Below are 13339 nucleotides of genomic sequence, written 5' to 3'. Positions count from 1 at the left end.
TTGGAGACTTTGCCACTTGGTAAGTGAATATCTTCAGCATTCAGAGGAAAAATCTGTTCACAGCTAAAGTTTGGACTCACCATCTCCCAAAGTTCAGCTAAGAGAAGCAGCCCAGTACTTTTCATAAATGGTTTTATCCAAGTAATGGTGTAACCTGCTGGCCTCTGATGCTGTCTGTGCAGGGCACATACAGCTGCACTCATTGCAGTGGAAATAGCTTTGTTATTACATCTTGCAGAACAAGGGGAGGATCACTGTAGGACTGTGGAGGTGGCAATGCAAGTCCCTGACTCCATATCAGTCTTCTTACATGTCATGGGCAAATTGTCCCAAGAGGGATCCCTCTCTCCTCAGCTTTACCTTCCTCAAGTCTACTCTAAATTTGCCCTGTAGGCTCCAGGGACAGGCACCTCCAGCTAGTGACTAGTCCCATGTAAGACAGTCACCCAAGATAAGTGAGGTGTGTTGAAGAGAGTTTATAATGAACCAGGGACTGTCCTGGGACAGACACACAGATCTCAGACACCTTGAGCGATATCAGATGTGCCCTCTTATCTATTGTATCAGCAATAGTGAGTCCAGCAGGACCAGGGCAGTGATCACCCAGGACACATAGAGAAGGTAGATGGGAGGTGAATCTCAGCATACCTGCACATCTCAGGTTGTGCCAGGAGAGGTTTTAGTTGGATATTAGTAAAAGTTTCTTTACCAAAAGGGTTGTCAAGCACTGGAACAGACTTCCCAGGGGAGTGATGAGTCACTATTCCTGAAGGGATTTAAAAGACATGTGGAAGTGTCACCTGGGGACATGGTTTAGTGGTGGCCTTGGCAGTGCTGGGCTAACAGTTGGACTTAATGACCGTAAAGGTCTTTTCCAACCTAAATGATTCCATGATTCTGTACTGTGATGGACACTGAACAGATGCTTCATGGTTGGAACTTAGCAATACAAGACACAGTCTGGAATTAACATCGTGAGGTGCAGTTGAAGCTGAGCAGAAATCAAGATTTTTCTTTTAGCACTTTCAAGTCTCTTGGGGTAATGCCTGTTAGAAATATCCATGTGATTTAAGAGGGAAAAAGGAGGAACTTCAAGAGATCTGGATGGAGGTTTGAGAGTGTGATGGAATCAGGTTTCATGGTACCAGGCTGGAAGATGAATGTTTCTCTGGAGAATTCAGAGCAGCTTTGGTGTCACAGCCAATAATCTTTCTCTGGTGTGAATAGCTTTCCTGTATTTAAAATACTAATTGCCTTTTTTTCCTTTAATGTGCTTCATTACAGCCAATTGGACAGCTTGACCTCATGCAGCAAATACGGCCAAGCAGATATTCATCAAGAAACCCAAAAAGCTGTGATTTCATCCAGCTTGTCAAGATGAGCAAAAATACCATCAGCAGATCTTTCTCAGCAGTGATGGCAAGACGATAGAGTGTGGATCCTGCATTGTGTCAACAAGTTGTTCTCACCACGGCATGGCCCAGCCTAGGGACCGGTTCCACCCTCTCCTGCTCACACGCTTCCATTTCTCCATGCGTCAGTTTTCCACCCACGAGCAATAATCCAACATCCCTCCTGCAGGCTGGTGTACAGGCTGTGCAGGTGTGCACACCTCTGCTGGGCCCAGAGGGCTCGGTGCTGGCAATGGCAAAATGCCATGGAGCTGCTGGCAAGGCAGGAAGGAGCTACCAGTGCATAAAGCAGGCAGGAGATATCATATTCGTCTTCCAGAGTAGTATTTCCAGATTAAATATAAGAGGGAAGCTCAGAGAGGTCAGAGGCTGAGATTGACTTTCAGAACAGTGCCTCTGACGTCCAAAGAGGGAGGACAGGCTTATTAAAAATGCAGTGTGGATTGCAAATCTGTCACACACCCAAGGCACCACGTGGAGCTGGAGGATGGATGAGGCGGTTATGGAGAACCTGCTGACAACAACAGCCTCTCGAGTGACGGGTCAGTGAATAGTTTGCTGCTATTCAGCATTGTTTTGACAGAAACTACACAAAGCAACTGTGTGGGGGCCAAGGAGCAAATGTTCTCTTCCACTTGGAGGCTTGTTTATAATCTTGTGGTGGGGAAATAAGACCATGAATGAGAATTAAGCTCTGCATTGATTTAGGAAAATCAGTTTAGGGAGGCAGAACAGGGAGGGGAGAGAAGCAAAGGGGGAATCATGGGGGAGGAGAAGACGAGAGGGGAACGGTAACGATGGAAAGGAAGAGCAGGGAATGCCACCGGGACATGCTGGGTGAAGGCTCCACCAGGTTCTATCATCTCCCTGGCTTCCCACTGTTGTGTCTGCTCTGGAGCACATGGGGTTCCACCTGCTGTACCATTTCTTGGCTGCAGTGAAAGTCCCTTTAACATACTAAAGCTGACAGTGTCCGGCACAAAGGTAGATGTCAAGAAGGGAGCCACATCATATGAAGTCAAAGGTTTTGCATGCCCTCACAATTTCACTCCCCCTCTTCTTTCATTCCCAAGCAGCTGCCTGATAGCTGCCTCACCACCTTGTTGACAGCACCATTAACTTGCTGCAATTTGAACCTTTCCCACAGGAAAATCCTCAATGGAAAATTCTTCGTGTTTGATGAAAATTTAAAAACAATAGTATTCATCAAACACTGGCTCTTGGAATGTTGCCAAGATGCCTCAGAGGTGTTTGGTTTGGATTTGAGCCTATGGATGAGTGGAGTATGCTATAAGTGCTTCATTCTCATCTTATAAGAGATACTCCATCTCTAAAACCATCTCCTACTTTCAGGAAGTGCAAATTTTAGGCAGATTTTGGGGAGATAGAAGCCATATATCCTGGAAGATACAGATCAGGATGCAGTGGAGACCTGACATAAGGGAATTATATTGCATGAGTCTTTACTGCAACATAACAAAATTTTTGGTAAGGGAGGCATTTATCGTAGTTGCAAGATTGAATATCAAAGCGTCCAAACAACTGTAGCTCTCTGCTGAATGGGGCCACCACCTTTTCCTGGCAAAGTTTATTCAGACTTAATTATCTCAAGTGTGGTGAGACTCTGGTACAGTTTGCCCAGAGAAGTTGTGGATGCCCCATCCCTCAAAATGTTCAAGGCCAGGTTGGCTGGGGCTTTGAGCAACCTGGTCTAGTGAAAGGTGCCCCTGCCCAAGGCAAGGAGGTTGGAACCAGATAATCTTTAAGGTCCCTCCCAACCCAAACCATTCTATGATTCTGTAATCTCAGACTCATGGAGTTTGAAGAACATTTCCCTTTTATATACTTATAATAGGATTGGAAAAGGTTTAGAGGAGGGCAGTAGGAAGGATGGGTGACTTCACATGAGGCAGCTGAATGACTACACAGGACAGAAGTCGGACAGGGGTTCCTGAATGCACAGAAACCTCATCCAGCTCACACTGAGCTGACTGCACATGTAGGGAAGCACTACATACACCTGCCTATTTTCCTTGTGTGTTAGTAAAAATTTTAACTTACACTGCACCAAAGAAAGAAAATCTGCTTAGAGCCAGATGCAGTGTCCAGCAACAAAGTGTTTCAAACACATCAGTAACCAAGGAAGTAATATCTCATTTTTATCCATTAAAATTACCACTTTGTACCTGTAATGTACTAGCACTGATGCTGCACCAGACATCAGCCTCTGTAAATACCCCAGCTGCATGCATCAGCCCATCCCAGGGAAAGAAAATCCTCTCTCTAAGTTGTGTTTAGAATCAATAAGAGCATCCCATCATGGTAGCTTGCAGCAAAAAACTAACTGCAAGAAATGCCTTTGTCCTTCCCACTCCTGCTGATATATAAATATATCAATACAGATAAAAGTAGGGGCAGCTTCAACACATATTGAGTCATTCCAGGCACAGCTGCTCACATGTGAGTGCACATTCCTGCATTTGAAACCAAGAAGGTTTTGTGAAATCTGCATAGAACTCAGCAGCCTGGTCCTGAATTGCTTTCTCCATACACCTCCTGAGACTATAGGGCAAAATGAGCCAGCCCCAGTGTGCTATTCAGCTGGAAAAACTTCCTCCCTTTCTCCCTTCCTTGTTTTCTATGACTGCTTCACATGTCATTTGTTTGCCACTGTCAGTGGGATCACTGTGCTGGTGAGAGCTAAGAGCAGTGCAGGATTCATTAGTCAGGAGCTGCTGGGTGGATCCAACGGGAGAATGTCACTTTTCTGCTTTTTTATTTTTCAGAATAAATCAATTTTTGCATCTATCAGAAAAACAGCTGCCTCAGGCAGTAAAAGGAAGCTAGGAGAGAAGCTACATAGGGTAACACACTCCCTGCCAGCAAGTGCTGTGAATATCTTCTCAATGCCAGCTCCCAAGGACCCTTCTGAGGGAAAGGAGGATGCTCACATCCCCGGGGCTTACACCAGGCACCTGTTTAGCCTGGCTTGGGTCCCAGGTAAACTTTTCCATAGAGCCAAGACTCTGGAAGATGCAAGCACTAAGCCTTGCAAAGGGCGAGAACCAAATCTGGAGTCATGTGCCCAACCCAAACAGATCAGAAAACAATGGGGGACAAGCAGTCCACGAGTGCTCCTGCCTGTTGGGAGTGGGCTGATAACGCTGGGATGATGTGGTTAGTGACATGCCAAGGGGGTGAAATAATGTCTTGAGTGAAAGCACAGTGATGGGCAAGAGCCATATTTATGGGTGTGTGGGGCAAGTAACATTTCATATGTATTTCAGCACTTCCAAGATAAAAATAAAAGGTTTTCTTATGGGCCTTGTGGGATAGATAAGAGGATTTATAACAGCTACATTTCTGGCCCATAATCCTTGGCAATGCATGCATTTGCTCTGCATGCCAACTATGACACAGAGACAAGCTACGTGATCAACTCATTCCATCATGTAATTTGGGCTGTAACAATTACAGCTGATCTTTCTGTGTTTCCCCTTGGCCCAGCAGAGCGTGCAGCTGTATCACCCTGCAAGGAAGTTTTCATATGGTTGAGAACAAACCATGGTTGGGGCAGTTAGGTGGAAGACTCTCAGCCCAGGTCTTGGCTGTTCAGCTCTCCCCTTTTTCTCTCCTGACCCACCTCCTCTAGAAAGTCACCTCTGGTTTCCCACCACCACAACTGGTTTAAATTCAGTGACACCCTTCTCATATGAGAGTTATTTGGGAATCTGTCCAGCAGGCACTCATCACCTCCATCCCTCTCCTGCAGCACAGCCACAATTCAATGAAAATTTGGGCAGAGGTTTGACATGAGGGGAGAGCATCGGTAAGCAGAGCCCTTTGCCCCTGCAATTTGGCCCCATAGAGAGACAGAGCTGGAAGGGCCCTGCTTGGGGAAGAAGCATCTCTTAAGTTCAAAACAGAGGTTAAGGGAGGTCTTATAGCAACAGACCGAGGATCACTCCTGGATAGAGGGATTCTTTCACCTTGGCTATCAACAGTTTATTTGAGCCCGAGACATTGGCTAGATGATCCTTCCCTGTCCATTAGCATGTGTTGTATTGGTATGCAGGATGGAGCTCTAAAGTTTGTTTCTCTTCCCAAGCTATTCCCTTGCACCACTGGGGTTGCTTCTAGACCTCGTGAGATGCAGTAACAGCACCCACTCTTCTCCCTCATGATATGAGGGCTGTGCCTCTCTCCTCTGATCAGATTTGGGGGTGTTTGGCTCTTATGGATGAAGACCTGGTAAGATTCTGAGGCTGGCAGCTGGGGTTGCATAAATTCAGTCTTGCAGTCACATCTCATGTGTGGTCTCTGGTGGCTCCTGGACACCTCCCTAAGACACAGGGTCCAATTTTGTATGCCTGGATGAGCATCTCCCTGAGATGTCCAGCCCTGAAAGGGATACCCAGGTCACCCACAATTAAAAAGGAAGGCCAAGCAGTAGATGAGTGACCATCCTTGAAGTTTGAATAAAGGATAACTAAACCTTCCTAATTCACCTCCCCAGTTCCATGTTAAGGGGAAGGAGACTTCCAGCTTCAATCATCACCTGTTTCTGATGTGACTCTGCTGCTCACAGACAAGACAAAGAATTTTCCCCTTGGTGGAAAATCTACCTTTTTGCTTCTCTGACACAGATTGTGACTTTTTGGTCCCTGACAAAGAACAAAACCCACCAAGTCTCCAGGGATAAATGTAAAGCTTGGAGAAAGCTGTGGGATCCTGAAAAAGCCATTGATAACAGGATGCACAGGAAGAATGGAGGATGGGTGTTCACATACGTGCTGTCTGCTGTATCTTTTCACTGCCCACCAGGCCAGCAGTGAGCACTTGATCTGACAGATGGTTTTCTTCAGCCTGGACAAGTCATGGGGGACATCACACCCACTCACACTTCCCAGCTTCCGCTCCCAGGCTCTCCTAAATCCCAGCAAAGAGCTCCACTGCTCTTTCACACAAATGCCTGGAGACTAGTAGCTGCCCTCAAAATGTCCACATCCTCCTCTGAGAACTGTCAAATTACTCCTTCTGAGAAGAAAGGACTTTCTGGCTTGTCCTGACCAAAGCCCTGACCCCTGACACAGACACAAGCTCCAAGTGTCCCCTTCATGGACACTGTCCTCAAAGTGGCAGGAAGGTGGTACGTAAAGATCACTTTGAATCCCATGCTTATAGCATGATCATCACCCCACTGAGCTCCAAATAATCCAGAACAGTCTGTGAATTGCTCATGCATACCTGAAATTGCCCACTAGGACCACAAGAAGGTGACAAAAGCCGAACCAGTCTCCCTAATCCAGGACCCAGGGTTGGTGAGGCACAACATCAGCCATTCTGTGTGCCAGATGTAATCTCTACCTTCAAAGCAGTGGAGAATGGAGTCTCTCTAATCCATCTAGACTAGTACTGTTTGTATGATTGACCTCAATAAACTCATACGTAAGAATTTTGCTTGATCAGGGCTATAACTGGCTTTAGTGGGATGCCCAAAAATGTTTATTTCTAGCCATAAAATCTTGGTATAAACTAAAAGAAAAAATCCCATCTTGTTCCCTCAGCAAAGGCACTAGACTAATCTCAAGGTCAGAAAACAGCTGCTGGGCCACACAGCCATCCATCCCTCACCCAGGTCAGAGGTCCTTGAGAAGATTCCCCTCATCTTCAATTTGGGGTGCAGGTCTAAGGTAGGCACATTTTCCCTTAAACAGTAAAGTCACACAGCCCAAAAGCATGTGGGAGCCAGAGGCTCTTCTTGGCTCAGGGTTTTCAGCTCTAGAAGAAGCTTCCAGATGTGTTATGGGTTGGTGTATGCTACCCATTGCTGTGGAATCTGAGCTCTTTCTGCAAAAAATCAACAGCAAATCAGCAGACTCTTGTTTGTTTTCTCTAATTTTTTTTTTAAATATACAAAGTGGTGTATAGAAATAATTACTATTTCTCAAAATTATGTTCAATGAATTTTTTTGATTTTGAGAGGATTCACTCGTCACCTCATTTATTTCGTGGCTGTTATAGTTACAAGGTTAGTGGCAAAGCCAGCATTGCAAAGTGGCATTGTAAAGTGTCCTCTTCATGGTAGAAAGGCTTTTTACAAAGAGGGGTGGCATTTTGGAGGGGTTTAAAGCTGGTTAAACTGGTCTTGTCTGATCTCTTCCTGTAGTTCACTCCCTCTTGCTGGTTTTCCTCAAGCAAGAATGCTTTGTCACAAGCTCTCTCCAGCATTGCCCTGGGCTTTATGATCAAATGCTGAAGCCCATATAAACAGCCTTTGTACTTTCTGCCTGGAAAACCTCTTTGTCTCTTTAGAGAAACAATTTCTCACCATTTCTTTGGGCAGAAAACACTTTCCAGTTGAAATAAAAGCCTCACTTTGGCTGTCTCTAAGCCTCTTGATTTTATTAAAATGCACTGGATGCATCAACAGATTTTAATTCCACCTAGAGATAAAAAAGGCCTCTCAAACACTTAACTCTAATGTCTCAGCTTGGGATCATATTCCAGTCTCCATCCTGTTTGTCAAAAATAGAAGGTCAATCCTGTTTTTCTACCCTCTGGGTATCAAAGGTGGCCCTGAGAGTAGGCTGGGCCTGCAATATTTGCGTATTTCTAAACTGAGAAAAGGTTTGCAGAAATAAACTGAATGAAGAATGATCCCTGGTCTTATAACAAATACAGGATAAAAAAGGGAAAACCTTGCTGGCATTTTATAAATTTCTTGCAGAATGCAGAATGTTCATGGAAAATTTTGAAAGCTCTTGTTTTTGGACCACTTTGAAGAAAAATCAAATTTTGCTTGTTTTTGTTTTCCCAGGAATAATATACCCACCAGAAAGAGACTGTGATTTTCAGACAACTTATCTACAACCAAGTCACTACTATGACACAGCACATTCCCTGACTCAACTTGTTGATTTCCATGTTTTTTTACTATCCTGTTTTCTGCCTTTCCTGCAATATTTGCTCTTCATTTGTGAAAAGACACACACAAGCTCTAGAGTACAGGCTGATCCTGCTCCCTCAAAAGAGAATTTGCTGACAATCGCCTGAAATAGCCACATTTTCAATAATGATTTAGTGGCTAAAGCAGTGAGGAAAGTAGGAGTTAGATTAAAGCTACTTGTCATTACTCTGGAAAGTTGAGGAGACAGGAGGCTACAACAGAAAGGATTGCTCGATATTTGAGCAGAAGAGAAATCTCTTTATATCTCTTTTCTACGACCTTTACAACACTGTGATGAGTTTTCCCCAAACCAGAAAGGGAGGATAAAGCTCACAAAAATCGATTGTGAGTCTGTCCAGTGCCAAAGAGGAGATGGAAACCCCTCAAGCGGCAAACAGCTCAAGCAAAATGGGGCCATGAGTTATGGCCCCAAATTTGTCACTGAGGAACCTGGTCAAAGCTTTCTCTGCATAAAGGAGCAGGTCAGAGGCAGAGCAGAGGAGATCCATCCAAAAACTGGCAGCAAAATGTCAATGCAGCAGCTACACAGGAGTTTCTGGGCAGTGGGAAGAGGAGCTGGACACAGGCAGAGGGACAAGCCAGGTCTCCCTACTTGTGTGCAGCAGACACGTATACTTTTCTATATAGAGGGCACAAACACAAATCATGTTTATCACAATAACAGTATTCGCACATTTTTCCCCCAAAGAACAAGTCATGCAGGCTTCTTTACTTCTTTCTTTACTTTGATTGACATTTACCTTAAGTCTTGTCATTGAGATATTTAGTTTTTTTGGTAACAGTTTGCTTCAACTTTCATCACATCCCACACTACTTCTGGTGATCCCGCCAGGGCATGGCTATGTTTGAGAGACTGGATACTTTAAGAATACAATCTAGAAGATAATTCCCTTGAAAAAAAATATTTTTCCACCTCCTCACCCTTGCTCTGTGCTACTGGTCTCAGTTTCGGTGCTGAGGGAAAGTGCTGTTGCAGTTGAAGGATGTGGAGCAGCTGAGGGATCTGGAGATGTTTAGCCTGAAGAAAAGGAGGCTCAGGGGGGACCTTATCACTTTCCTTTCCTGAAAGGAATTTGTAGCCAGGTAGGGGTCAGCCTCTTCTCCCAGGCAAACAGTGATAGGACAAGGGGAAACAACCTCAAGTTGCACTGGGGGATGTTCAGGTTGGAGATTAGGAAAAATTTCTTCACTGACAGAGTGGTTAAGCACTGAAAAAGGCTGCCCAGGGAAGCAGAGGAGTCACCAACACTGGAAGTGTTCAGAAAAGGAGTAGATGTGGCACTTCATGATATGGTTTAGTGGGCTTGATTTTGCTGGGTCAAAAGTTGGACTTGATGATCCCGAAGGTCTTTTCCAACCATAAGGATTCTATCATTCCATACCATTATGTCCCACAGCTAGAAAAGACAGGCGGGCAAGTTTGCCCAAAGCAAGAAAGCAAAGTTGAAAGCAAAGGAGGAAGAGGAAGAGGAAAAGAAAGGAAATCCTCATCAAACCCTCATTTATATATTTGCCCTTGATGCAGCAATACTGCCAGATGGCTGAGACATGAGGCCAAGTTGTGCAATGCTGCAAAGGCTTTGCAAGAAGAATTGAGGAAGCAGATGCTGCTGGTTTCTGTGGTTAAAACCAGCTGCCAAACACCCAGGACTGGAAAACGTCCGACATCAAGGCAGTACCTGCCTACTCTCAGGCCACTGACACCCCAGCATATACTACAGGTGATTTCTCCAAACTCGCAGGAGAGATCTACAGTGAGGAGTCTTCATGGAGCCTCTTTCTTCCCTGGGAGTGGGCTGTGCTCTGAGACACCCCCAGACCAACTCATATCGCTTCTCACTCCTCTCCCTTCTCTCAGAGCCCCTCAGCCCATGCTGCTGCCCCTGGGCTTTTGCAGGGGTCAGAGTGCCAGTCAGAGATGCAAACCAGAGATACGAGCACATGAACTGCGTCACAGAAGCAGAGGAACATGAAAGATGGAAAACAGAGGGATGCAGGCTCTGTGTCCCACCACAGTGCCCCTGTTCTTGATGCAGGAAGCACTGGGGATGCACAGCACAGCTTCCAAGCAGGAACAACACCACAATCCACTAACAAACCACAACCAGGCAGCAAACTACCTTCATCCCAGCTCTGCAAGGGGATTTACTGGATGAGCAGGGCTTAGGTATTTGGGTAAGAAGGGTCCCTTCCAGCAGAGCTTGTGGAGCAGGGGAAGGGGCAGGTGGAAAAGCTGCAGTCCTCTCTCTTGATTTTTAATTGAAATTTATTTAAGAAGCAAACAAAAGTTTGCTCATGCATTTTCCCTTCTCTGTTCAGCTCTTCAGGTTGCTGTTAAAAGGGAGGAAATGGGGAGAGAACAATGTTTCACTTCTCAGTTTGGTGGAGAACTCGGAGGCTTTGGAGAATTACAGGTGACTGTGGGGAAAACATTTTCCAAAAACGTGGGGCTTTGTTAGAAAAGTGAAACTAGTCATTTTGTCATTGCCAGGAATTAAGATCTTAGAGGATCCCCTGACCTACAGGTCACCCATAGACAAGTGCCTATCCCAAGGCCAGGTATGACAGACACAGCGCAGGTACTATGTTGTATTGCCTTTACTAGAGAAATACTGGAGATAATCATATTATAAAAGCAAAGATTGAAGCCAGCAGCACTGTCCTTCACCCTAACTGCCTCAGGATAGCTTTTAAAGTGCTGGTGAATGTTCATCGTTTCCCAGTAAGTCTTCTTCCAGAAGGTAGGAGCTAAACCCTCTTGCAGCTGTTCCTGTGCTTGTGTGCAGCAGGGGAACAACTGAGAAATTTTTCCTTCTCATTTTTCCCTTTGCAACTCTCAGCTGATCTCCTTCAGACTACAGCAGTGGAAGAAAACAATACTGCTCTGGGATGGCAGAAGATGCTGTGTGCCCTTAATTCCAGACTTGGATGTGAGTGTGGGAGCACATCACCTGCAGGTTGTGAAGAGAGAGAGAAGCCTGTCCTGTGAATAAATGAGCACTGCAGGGCAACATAAGGGCAAAAGTAGATGCCATGGATGACCTGAATAATGTTTCCAGTATGAATCTTCAGTATTTTCAGGCCTTTGCTCCAAGACACGTGGCACACTAGAGGCCTCAAGTGACACAGCAATCCAGATGTCACTTGGGTCAAACACTTAAAGGTGTCCTCTATGGACAGTACATCACAGGATGTAACTTCAGATTCCTGGCTTTGCACTACATGTGTGTAGATGCCACAAAAATTCACCAAGCAGATCTTCCTATTCGGATATGTGTTCTCCACCACCTTTCCATGTGGTATTCAGATGTACCACACATACACGCCCTTCAGCCTCCTGTACAGCCATTCCCTCTTGTTCCCTTTTTCCAAGTTTCCAAACAGCTTCACTCATGCACCCACACAACATCTCTCCTGATTTAGCATCTGGAATTGTGGCTGGAAAACTCAAAGCAAAAACGTTTTTGCTTCCTGCTCCTCTCAGCATCCCCTCTCCCTCCTCCCCAGTGCAAATCTCCCCCACTGAGGTTCTCTAGCAGACAACTGTTTGTTGGCCCTGTGGGCCATATTGGGTGTCTTTTACGTGTTCCTCAGTGGGTTTCTCAGCTCCCATACCCTGGCTTCAGGTGTGCCCCCTTTACCATGGCAGAACTTCCTTCTATCCCTGTGCACCCAGTGATGCTCTGTTCTTAAAATAATTAAAAATAAACAAAAAACCCCCAAAAAAACCCCAAACAACTACAACAAAACACCCAAAAAAAACCAAAACCAAAAAAAAACCCGGAAAAATCAAACCAAACCAAAGCAAAGCAAAACAAAACAAAAAAACACCAGAGGAATAGACACAGCCCCTAGAATCAATTGGTTACTTTTGTTTCAGAGCCTGGTGATTCAGATTCTTCTATACCTCACAAAACTATCTGGGAGCCAAAAATATGTGACCTCTACAATGAGAAATACATAAATCTGCTTGGCCTTCACAAGTCACCAAACTTTCAGGGTAAAGAGCGTTCTGTAGTCTCTGGTTTATTTTCAACTTCACTTCTGCAATCATAAATGTCTATTAGTCCTGAAAACCTGGAATTGAACTGCCCTTCGGAAAAACTTAACTCAGATTAATGTACAACTCAGTCTGCTCAAAAGCACGGATCAGTCACGCAATAAAACATTGAGATAAACTTCTCAGAAAGGCAAGTGTCTTTCTTTCATGACTGGTACTTGGCTATTAATAAATTAATTAGTGTAATAACTGTGTTTCTTGGCTATTAATCATTCAAAGGTAGCTGTACTCTTGTCCCAAAAGCGACTTACTCTAAGTCTGTTATAACCTGATGGATAAAGATTTCTCCAGTCTGCTTGTTCTTGTTGTGGAAGTTTGAGCAAACTTAAACCTTTTTAGTAAGTGTCTCCACTTCCCACAGAGCAGTGTCTACGGCAGGCTCTGTCTGCTGGCTGGGCACAGAGGATACACTCAAGTCCACAGGTACCCAAACCTGCAGAGCCTGACAAAGCCCCCTTGGCCTCACTCATGGGAAGTGAAGTGCAGAAACCCCAACTATTTCCCACATGTTGGAAGGAACAGACTGGTGATCTGGTATAGTCAGAGGTCGGCTGGAGAGAGACCTGCCAGACCAAGCCCCTGAATGCAGCAGAGGCACGTGACTATGTCAGGCTGGAAAGACCCTCCTGAGTTGTGAAGTGATCACCCCAAAACTCCTCTGCAACCCTACAGTAGGGGATGGGCCAGTCATCAGCAAAACAGCAGCAGCCTCTATGTTCTTATTTCTGATGAAGCTTAGTAGAGCTTTTGGGGGAGGGAGGGATGAGATCTTTATCAGCAAAGTAGCTTTAATAATTCTGACACTAAATGTTTTGTCTAGCAGAACAGTCCTATGGGGCATGTGCATTAGAGCCTTTTCAACAGGGTAAGGGTAAAGTAATGGGAAGTCCAATCTGA

This window comes from Corapipo altera, unplaced genomic scaffold (genome assembly GCF_003945725.1).
Source record: "Corapipo altera isolate COAL_440 unplaced genomic scaffold, ASM394572v1 1b, whole genome shotgun sequence".
Classification (NCBI taxonomy): Eukaryota; Metazoa; Chordata; class Aves; order Passeriformes; family Pipridae; genus Corapipo; species Corapipo altera.
Note: the sequence above shows the minus strand (reverse complement) of the source record.